Raw genomic sequence first — 11,653 nt, forward strand, 5'->3', positions numbered from 1 at the left:
CCACAGCAACTATGGCATGGGATCTTCACGGAGGCCTCAAGCATTCAGCCACATACTCATTAGAGTGTGCATGACAGAGAATCATTCAAGTCCGGATGACGAATCATTTCATCCTTGTGAGGACAACATGGGGAGCACACATATAATTGGAAATAGTTCTTGGTCACAAATTGCAAAGAAACACAATTATTGAAGCATCAAGTTGAGAGTTCAGAAGGTTGTTTGCCTCAGTAGTAGAAAAAAATTAACCATAGAATAAACATTGCTTTATTCCTGCATAACAAAGATTAACAACAAGAGAGCAAAATACTAAACTGTTTTCCAACAATTTTAGTAAAACCCAGAAACAGAGCTCAAGTATATTAGAAAAATACACGATATATAGTACCAAAAAAGGTAAAATTCACAGTATCAGTTATCTACATTCAAATTGCTATCTATATAAAGTACACTAAGATATACTCCACAATGAGAAGAGTCAAAATGCATAGAAATAACATAGAAACTAGAGTTAGTAGAGAAGGATGAAAACTGCAATGTTAACTATATTCCACATGTTCAAGAAGCTAAAGAAAATACTGAGTGCATTAAGTAGAAGTTTAGAATGTAGAGACCAAATCAAATTTCTAGAGAGGGAAACAATAATATGTGAGATGAAAAACGCATTAGATGGTGTCTACAAAACAAGTAAGTATGGTAGAAGAAAGGAATAGTGAACTTGAAGAAATAGAGACTGCAAATTAAAATGCAAACAGACACAGACTGAAAGTCATGAACAGAGCCTTTGTGAACCGTGAGGTAACATAAAGCATTTTAATTAGTTTATATATAACTAGAATCTTGAAAGAGGAGAGAATATTGAAAGAAATAAAATAGCAGTATTGGAAATGAAGATCTATATAAATGAAAAAGGAGACTGTAAATCTAAATGTATTCTGAATAAAAACTTTAATAGCCAAAGTATGGAACTAACAAAGATGCCCTTCAATGGATAAAGAAAATGGATGAATAGATAAAGAAAATGTGGTATATATACACAATGGAATATTACTCAACCTTAAAGAAAAATGAAACTGTGGCATTTGCAGGTAAATGGATAGAGCTGAAGAATATTATGAGAAGTGAAATAAGCCAATCCTCAAAACCTCAAAGTCAAATTTTTTTGTGATATGCAGATGCAAATTCACAATAAGGGGACAGGAATAGATGTACTTTGGATTAGGTAGAGAAAAGGGAAGGGAGGGAAAGGGGTAGGGAGGTAGGGAAGATAATAGAATGAATCAGACATCATTACCCTACATAAATATATGATTATATGACTGTTGTGATTCTACATCATGTGCAACGAGAAGAATGAGAAGTTATAGTCCATTTATGTATGATGTGTCAAATGCATTCTACTGTCATGTATAACTAGAACAAATAAAAAATATGTGTTTGAAATCAATATAACAACATTGTGGTGCATTGGTTATAAAGTATGTGAAAACAAAATGTTTGACAACAATAACACAGAGGCCAGGGAGGGAAAATATAGGTAGACTGTGTGAAATTTCTCAAACTATAAGAGAAGGAACTTAATATCATTTGAAGGTAGACCATAATAAATTGAAACATCCATTAAAATTAAATAATTACAGAAAGTACAGCACCATGAAAGATTAAATAGCAGCATATATAACTCTCAATCTAAAAGAAGGCAATACACACACACATGAAGTGAAGCAGGAAATGAAAACAGAATCAACAGTATAATGATAACAATGTTGAGATTTAAAACCGGGCATGCAACTTTTCCCATCAAAGGAGAATGGTGCGAACATTCCCACTTAAAGGCAAATTTTGCTTGAGAGATGGAAATAGCAAGAACCAATTACATATTGCCTTAAAAAAAACCCAAATTTTTATGTGAAAACACAAGTGAAAAATACAAAATATTTTACCATGTTGACACCAATCAAAAGAATCCTAGGTTAGGTATGTTAAAATAAAAATTTAGAGCAAGGGATGATAAAGACAGCAGTTTTACAGTGATGGGGAAACTCATCAAGAGGACAAAACAATCCTAAATGTCTAGATACCCAATATCAGAGCTTCAAATCACATGAAGTAAAAACTGACAATATAAAGAAGAGTAGATAAATACAGAATGACATTCAGATATTTAAGTAACTATGACTCAATATTCAGAAGGAAAAGTAGGCAAAAATATTTCATGAAGACATTGAATATTTGGTTTGCACTATGAAATAACTTGATCTCATGGACCTTTATAAAATATTCTATTCCACGATGGCATAATACATGTACTTCTCAAGTGCATACAGCCATTTGTCAAATTATATACTATTCAGGGCCATAAAATGAGTCTTACTAAACTAGGTATCATTCAAATTGTATATACCCTTAAACTAATAAAATTAAATTGTAAAAAAAAAAATACAAGAAAGCTATCTGAAATATTTGTGGAAATACCAAAGCACTTCAAAATAATACTTTTCTTAATAACTTATGGGGATCTATGCTGAAATCACAGGGAACTTATAGAATATTTTGAACTGAATACAAACATAACATATTAAAACATTGCTAAATAAATATTTAGGGAGAAATATTCAGTAATGAAATAACAGAAATCAGCATGAAAATCAATGAAATAAAAATAAAATAAAGTCAATGAAGCTAAAGATTGGCTTTTTGGCAAAATATACAAACTTGATAAACCTTTAGGTAGACTGAGAAGGAAAAAAAACAACAAAAGCAAAAGGCTCAAGTTAATAAACTTGGCAACTAGAAGTTTGTATTACTACATTAATACATATTATTAACTTTATACCAATAAATTTGGCAAACCAGATGAAAGATACAAATTCCTGGAAATACACAAAACATGATTTAAAAAGCTTACTCAAAAAGAAATAGATGATCTGAATAGTCCTGTAATTACTTTTTAAAATTAAATTATGTACTTTCCCAAATTTCCCACAAATAAAACTCCAACCTCAGATGTCTTCATTAGTGAATTTTATCAAAAATTTTAAGGAGAAATATTTCCAATTTTATAGGAACTCCTCCAGAAAATTTAAGAGATTGGAGGGAATTCTTGCCAAGCCTTCCATTAGGGCAGAATTACCCTGATATTGTTACCAGAAAAAAAGAAATTATGAATGTAACAATGTGATGTAAAAATGTTCCAAATTCCAGCAAGAAGATCTTGCATTCATCTTTATTCAGGCAATCAACATTAAAATAATTGTACTTTATTAATATGTTAATTAAGAAAATATGAAGAGATTTATTGTCAATCTAGAATTCTCAATTCTAATTAATAAAATTTTTAATAGTCTTTTATTCTGGTAAGAGAGATATAACATGAAGTCTGCCATTTTAACAATTTTTAAAATTGTTATATTTAAAAAACTAGTTATATTCACAATACTATGAAATCATCACCAATATCTGTTTCCAAATTTTCCATCTCACCAAACAGAATCTCTGTACCTGCTAAGCAATTATTCACCATTAATTCTGTCCCTGGTAACCTCTAATCTACTTTCTATTTTTATGAATTTCTCAATTTTAGATATTCATGTATGTGAAATCATACACTATTTGTCCTACTATATCAGGTTTATTTCACTGATCCTAATGTTTTCAAGGTTCAGTCATGTCTCATGTTTTAGAAATTTATTCCTTTGCATTGGGCATATTTGAAATCAGTAGCACAAGAAAGGGTGATAACAAACACGTGACATTTTTATATAAAACCATTTATCTGGGATGAAACTAATCTGGGACTTTAAGGCAACCTAAATGGACTTCAAAAATATTATCAAAATATTTTCAACAAACACCATTACTCTGGAGAACCATGCTATTTCTGAGATTCACTCCATTTTTAAATATTGGGAAATGCGGAAGGAGATGATGTTGTTAGGCAAATTATTTTGGAGTTCAAAGTTTCAATGGTAAAAAAGCATTGGAGGGAAGCTCAAATGAGGTTGGAAGCAGAGCATGGTAGCACCAAGGGTGTGTAGTATAGTATAGGGCTGCTAGTGCACACTACATATGGTAATAAAAACATACATTTTTATCAATGCCTACTGATGGATGTGTTCACATTCTCAGTATTGAAATCAACTTCTCATGCTCATAAAAAATACACAATATTTTTTCAATCGCGTTTGGATTGATTGAGAAATTGTTGGCAGTAAATTCAAGTCTCTACAGAGATCTATTCCACCAGATAAAACAACTGAGATAGAATTACTGCAACATTGGGACTTCTTCTGTGGTTCATGGTATCCTCTTATTTGTTTTAAAACAATTTTAAAATATAATTACTCCAACTAACAGAGGATGTAGGATCCCAAAGAGAAGTCAGAGAGAGCTGAAAACAGTGAATTTGACATGGGACCACTTCTTTCTGCAATTGATGGTTTGAAGAAGAAGGAAAGTGGCTATGACCATGTTGCCCTCAGGCTTTTGGCAACTGAATCCTAGGTTCTAGTTCTGCATGACACATCACTTGGAGATGTGAAGATAAGACAAGAATAATGAGTCCCTGGAGTAGACACATGTAATACCAAGAAAGCATCAAGAATCTCAGAGAGCAATGCTCTAATCTGAAAAGAACTTACTGGGAAAATGTGCACTTTTTCATTTTTGTGATATTGGACACCCAGAAACAAGGGCTTTGATACAAACTTCATGACAATAGAATTCATATTTCTCCCAGTGCACAAGGCAACAACAATATAAAAACAATGTAGTGTTCAGATATTTCTATAAAAGGTAGCAGAAGCTACTTTTGATGCTGAGTATTCAAAAATATCTTTTTTATATGAAAAGGCAACCCATCAATTTAATTTACCTAAATGAGTTAAATTAGGAAGACAATAAAGAAAAAGGGGAGGTTAGTTGGTTGGGGAAGATGATTATTAGAAAACTAGATGAGTTGGATTGTAGTACAACTCTTTTTTTTTTTTTTAAGAGAGAGTGAGGGGGGGGGAGAGAGAGAGAGAGAGAGAGAGAGAGAATTTAATATTTTATTTTTAGTTATCGGCGGACACAACATCTTTGTTTTTGTATGTGGTGCTGAGGATTGAACCCGGGCCGCACGCATGCCAGGCAAGCACACTACTGCTTGAGCCACATCCCCAGCCCCTGTAGTACAACTCTTAAATCTTGTCTACATAGCAAAAAAAAAAAAACAATTATAATGACATAATTAAGCCATTTTAATCTATATATTATAATTTAATTTTTAAAATATACTAACAAATTAATATAAAAAGTTTTTATTCCTAAGAGTGTTTGAAAATTTTACTTTGAATACTTCCCTTCACTTTTCACTTTTGATCATGTTATTGGCAGTAAAGCAAATGCTTACAGATAAGAGAAACACAGGGAACCAAAATAAGCGTGTCTGGTTCATCATATCTGATAGAGGACACATGTGTCACCAAAGTGTCCCAACAATGTTCCATGGTCATCTGAAGAAGACAAATTTGGTTTCCCAACATAATACTCAAATTATTGAAAGTATTTAAATGTTTACTCTTGCTTTACGACTTCGTGTTATTATGTTAGCTATCTATGTTTGCAATAATATTTGCAAGTCTCTATTGATCCTGTTAATAATATTTTATATCATTTTGTTAATTCATAGTCCCCAAATTTGCATTTCATCTAATTTTTCAGAGCCAAAAGTTAGGCAAGATACAAATAATATGACATCCAACAATCATGCACTGGAATGATATATTAGAAAGAATCCTTAAAATGATTTATGAAATGATTTTGTCAAGTCTGAAAACTTTGTAATATCTTAATACTGTCACAATTTTCCCTCTCTGACATAAACATTATGCCTTTACATATAAAATATAACTCTCTGGGCTATGTTTCCTGCTTGGGTTTTGCTCCTTGGGTTTATGTTATCTCATATTGTACAAAGTCATTTTGTGACCAGTTTCCAGAGCACTGAGTCACAGTGTGGCTGTTGCTTATCTTTTTTTTTTTTTTTTTTTCCCAAAAGAGACTGTTCTTGTTTCTCATTTTCTGATAATTCTTTTATACAAATGAGCTCTTTCGGTAATTAAATAACTATTTGTCACATTGTAGTCCTGTGGATGTGTGCTGTTATATTTTGGGCTTTTCTTTACTACCAGAAGCATAATTTAATATCATTTCATAACCAAAAGGAACAGACAATACTCATGTAAGCATGTAATCTGTTGCTTCAATTGACACAATTTTATGATATTTAGGTTTTTTATGATTATATATAGATTTGATCATAAATATTCTTATTTAAGTATCTTAGAATATGAGAGAGCCTTAGATAATTAAGTATCTTAGAAACCAAATAAAAATATTTTCATAGTGATTAGTTAATGAAGGCAAAAATATTTGATTTAGGTTATAAGAACTATAATGTTTATATTTCCTTTTAAAAAACATCAACTAATAGCAATGTAAAAAAAAAATTCTTTAAACAGGAGATGATAGATGGTTGATATTATAGTTCTTTATATGTTAGTAAATAAACTTTTATAACCAGATACAATTACTAAAGAATTCATTTACAGTTTTAAAATAATAGAGAAACTGCACCTCATCAACTGCTCACAACAGTGTTCATGATCTGATACACATAAACAAACGTTGCTCATATATTTGCTCAAGAACTAAAGGCAAATGCTAAGATCTGAATTTTGCATTGTAACATGAGTCTGCTTTGTTTCTGAGGAAAAGTTGATTTTCATTTTAAAGGAAGAGATGGTAGTTCTCCTTTCCCCGTCCTCCTCGCCTGCTTTTCCCCCAAGAAAAAGAATTAGAAGTTATTTCTCATGGGCTAGACAGCATATTCCCAGGTACTCACGAGTAAAATCTCTGACGAAAGTTCTTGGAAAGATTTTTTCAAAACGGACTTGAGGCTACTTTGTTTTCCCTTCCAGGTATTGAAAAGAGGACTTAACTTCTTCACTTCTTTTAAACAGATCAAGAAAGTGGGAAGTGGAGAATACTGAAAGAAATGCAATCTGATCCTGCTAGCAGGGAAAGAGTGAGGTAAATTGGAGGATTATCCAGCCCAAAGTCACTGTGTGTTTAGGAAGAGAGAGGGAGCCTTGGAGTCTGTTTCAGAGATCACCAGCTGGGAGTAGCCTGGCTTCCTGTTAGGTCATGCTAGCTCTGACTCTATTTAGTCTCATTTTGCCAAACTCTTCAAAAGCCAGCTGTCCCCCCACCCCCGCCCCCATTGTGAAGAAACAAATGAAGGAAACAGTTTGCACTGTTTCAGACATTACAGGAATTTTTAAATAACTTTTTTTTCCTGCTTTCCAGGATTTTTTTTTTAACTTTATATATTTATCATTACATTGTTAATAAGTGATCTTTCTTTTTGCAGCTGATTTTTTATCTTCTTCAAATAATTTCACCCACACTGTCAATACAGTTCTGAAAAAAAAAAATATATATATATGGATTATCCAAGGTCACTTGATAATGTGTTGCCAAATCAAAATGTCAGGCTATGAACCCTCTTTGGCTACTTGCTTACTTTGCAGCTTTGGCCAAGTTATTTAAATTCTCTCTGCCTCAGTTTCTTTTGGTCTAAAATGATAATGATAATAATTCCTAGGCTTGATAAACATACTAAATGGATTAAAATGTGGAAAGAACTTAAAAGGCAAGCCTCAGCACATAGCAAACCTGCAATAAGTACTATAATTATTGCTGTTGTTTATATTTTTTTTTTTACAGAATATGTAAATATTTAGAGAAGTTACTTAGCCTTGTGCTGTTATAAATCTCTATCATTGAGATTAATGCTTGGTATTTCCTTAATGGAACTATGGTCATAACAAGCTAAGATCACTGGAGATTTGATAAAATGGCAAAATCTAATTTCACTTTGAATGCTGAAGTCATTTGAGCTCCTAACCTAACCCCCAGTTCCTTGTTTTCTCCATCTCAGATTCTCTTTGCACTTTTCAACTTTCTCACTTATTTCCTTTCACCTTTGAGCCAGAGGTAATCTTTCCCTTTGTGTGCAATTTAATTGCTTTATTTAATTCTCGCAATTAGACCCTGAAGATCTGTTCTGTATGCTCACTGCACAAGTCTAAGAAGCTAGGTCCTGTGTATGGGGCTGTGATTCAAATGATGCAGCCTGAATTCAAAGCACAGGGGTTAAATCCTTCCCATGATGCTTCCTCTCCTATGTTCTGAATTTTATAACATTAGCACCGACTATATTGTTGCCTCATGTCCAGCCCCTCAGCCATGACTCATGTTCCCCTCTCACTCATGTAGTTGCAGATAGAGGCTTTGTAGGCTCTCCTGAGGTAGACATAAATTGTACCCATCAGATTTCCTTTCTTGAAAACTTGAAATAAGATGGAAAAAAAGTAGACATGACGGCTAGACTCAATGAAAGAGTGTGCAGGGAAGGCCTACACAACACCATAATGGTTGTGTTCAAGATAATGATGTGAAGAAAGCTAGTTCAAGGTGAATGATGAAGAGAATAGAAGTGAGAGAACATGTAGACTCTGAGAGAGAGAACTAGGGAGAGATGAAGGCAGGAGTAGGAGTGAGAAGCCCGTATTAAGAGTTTGAAGTCAAAGACATACATGAATAATTTATCTCCAGTTTTTGAAACCATTAAGTGTCTCTTTTTTTTTTTCAATTTCTAAATGAAGATTTTTTTGTTTTTAATCCATCTCCTAGGGAAGCAGGAACAATTAGATATATGTCAGAGATAAGGGGGAAATACTTGACTTGTCTTCCTATCCTTTCTGTGGTATATTATATCATTTATTTGAGGATGTTTTCTGCCCTGCTCTCTGGTCTCTCCTTGGTTTCCAGTGAGAAGAATGTATTTCCTTCCCCGTTAGCACCAGATTTTGCTACATTAGCAAATTGGGCAAATATAATTAATAGAAGTAAATACAAGTGACAGCTGAGTAAAATTTTTATGGACTTCATGGACAGTTATTCAGTTTTACATTCTATAATTCTTGTCCAGTTTTTCTGCTAGATGATTATTTAGTTTGCAATAAGGGCTGTTCTTTCAAACTGGATCACAAGATGATTAAATGGAGCACCAATACATGAAGGGGATTGAGATGCTCCCTTTGCTGGTAAAAGCTCTGCAGATTTAGGGGCGATTTGCTATCAAGCATAATTTAGGAAGAAATGAATAATGCACGTCTTGCTTCCATATTTTTTCCCCTGGAAGATGTAGTAGGTTGACTGTATCCATGAGACCACTAGAACTCCTCTTCTTGGAACTCAAGAAGAGTTCTTTCTTCTTCCTACATTCTTCATTGCAGGATATGAAGTAATTTGAGGAGAATGCTTTCTGGAAATTGATTTATGGAAAGTCCCAGATTTAAACAGAGATTAATTAAACAATAACATTAAACAGCAACAAACTTGAAATATGTTGCAGATTAAAATAAATTTGTGTTAAGCAATGCAGTTACAACGAAAGGGTTTTCAGGAATTTAATAGTCATAAGCAAGCTGACTCCATCTGTAGGAAAATTCCGTTCTTTCAAATTGGTTGAATTTTCATATGAATATCAGAATAAATATACTCTTACAAACTTGAGTACCAGAATCATTATGTTACTTATTTTATCTAGCTCTTTTTTTTTTTTTTTTACTAATAAGATACAAGCTTAGATAATTTTTAGTAGAATGGTTATTTAGAAGTGGCTGTAACATGGGGGACCATGAAGATTTCATCATGATTGGAAGGGTTTTGGGTTTTTTTTTTTCAGTCTCACAGAATGCTTTCTGAAGTCTTAATCATAGCTTCCATTATTTAAAGGTCAACATCTTGATCAAGTGACCTTTCATCAGATAAAACATACTCACTAGAAAAACAAAGAAGGCTAATATTTATATGACCTATGTCTAAGCATTCAGTTTCTCAATAACTATTACTACATATTGAAAATTTTTAAAAAATCTTATGTTTCACATAGAGGGAGACTAAAGCAAGCTGAAATTTTTTTTCTAGTGTTCTAGAATCAGATTTTCTATTTTAAAGAACAGGTATTCTTTTCTTTTTATAAAATGATGCTATTGTCTTCTATAAGTTTTCAATGTCAATGTGCATGGAAGGTAAAAAAAAAAAAGGTGTTTTCTGGTAACAAATAAGCTGCTAATATATTACGTATGTGGAACTGAAAACATTCCTATTTTAAATGTACTGGTTTTTCTTTTCAATAGCCTTTACCACAAAGCGGGTGACATTCTTGGCAAGATGTGTGAATTTTAACACACAGCTCTCTCTGGTTGCCATGCATGGCAAAAAAAAAAAAAAAAAAAAAAAAAGCCTTCTGAATTTCCCTCTCAGAGGAGGCTTCTTTTTGCCTCCATTTCGTTTTCTCTTGAGGAAAGCCAGCAAACAAACTTTATTTGTGCTGGAGCTACATTCCTCTTTATGATAGCATTCTCAGTGTGGAATGTTCACATCAATTTAAGTCTTGCAACATTAAGTATAAATCTTGCAACAATTTTCTTGTGGTACAGGAGAAAACACACAAGAACAATTTAGCATTTCCCTTTTTGTTTATAGTTTTTTTTCTGTTCTGTGAGGAATTGATATGTGTTAGGAGTGTCTAGCAGACAAAAATGTCCTGTTTCTTTCTGTCTTTTTTCAACTCTGTGGAAGATAGGAGGGGAAAGAAAAAAATCAGGACTCAGGCTTCTTGCTCAATTTGCTTTTTTATCCTTTTTGAGAATTTTGCTAACAGAGAAAAAAAGTCCAGATGGAAAAGGAAGCCTCCTGTGAGCATTCGATAAGCAGTAGAAAAAAATGCTCAAACAAAACAGAAGAGAGATCAGTGGACTAGAGGAAAGGGATTCAGAGGGAAGGAGGAAGAATGGGAAAGGGAATGAATCTGACAAAACTTTCCTATGTACCTATGTGAGTATACCCCACCCCCACCCCCCACCCCCGCCCTGTGAATCTCACCTTCATCCACAAGGCACTAATTAAAAACAAACAAAAACAAAAACAAAACCCCAAAACAACAACAAAAAACCCTGTAAAAATAACATAAATATCATTAAAGGAGAGGGAAGGGAAGAGGGGGGGAAAGGAAAGGAAAAGGCAAGGCCTAAGGACTGAATTAGAACAAATTATATTCCATGCTTGTAATAATTATGTCAAAATAAGCTCTAGAACTATATATAACTAAAAGGAACTAATAAAAAGGAAAACTTTTTTTAAAAAGTGATCAAACATGGTCCAAGTCTCCTGTCCCAGGTTCTGCCGTGAGTGATGAAGATAGCGTTGTTCTGCTAAGGGTATTCTCTTAAAGTTCACATTTCATTAGAAGTGACATTTTATTTAACACAGAATCATCATGCCATTAGGTACCAAAAACTATTCTAAGTTAGTTAGCAATCTGGGCTAAGTGAACTTGAACTCATTTGATTTTAACCACTCTGTAATATAACACATAGAATGCTTAAATGCCTTGCAAGTATTAAATCCGAGTCTAGAATCCTTGAGCTTAACCATTTAAACCTTTTATTTTATCATCGCTAATTTTATTTGTCATTTTCATGGCATCTTTCTTGAGCATTGTTATTGGTACTATATTAGTATATATGTAATGTGTGGT

At 33.0% G+C, this 11,653-nt stretch overlaps 1 protein-coding gene across 2 annotated transcripts in view; it reads right to left on the bottom strand.

Moving 5' to 3' along the window:
* Tfpi (tissue factor pathway inhibitor) overlaps positions 1 to 7,151 on the bottom strand; it is a 71,238-nt gene extending 64,087 nt beyond the window's left edge. Inside the window, exon 1 of one of the 2 annotated variants that reach the window (XM_005324392.5) lies at positions 6,887 to 7,146. The gene's annotated coding sequence lies outside the window, so the exon portion shown is untranslated. Of the gene's footprint in view, positions 1 to 6,886 lie in introns of both variants that reach the window. The other variant, XM_013358209.4, reaches the window with a different exon arrangement.
* Between the last annotated feature and the right edge of the window lie 4,502 nt (positions 7,152 to 11,653).

The sequence above is a fragment of the Ictidomys tridecemlineatus genome, chromosome 7 (genome assembly GCF_052094955.1).
Source record: "Ictidomys tridecemlineatus isolate mIctTri1 chromosome 7, mIctTri1.hap1, whole genome shotgun sequence".
NCBI lineage: Eukaryota > Metazoa > Chordata > Mammalia > Rodentia > Sciuridae > Ictidomys > Ictidomys tridecemlineatus.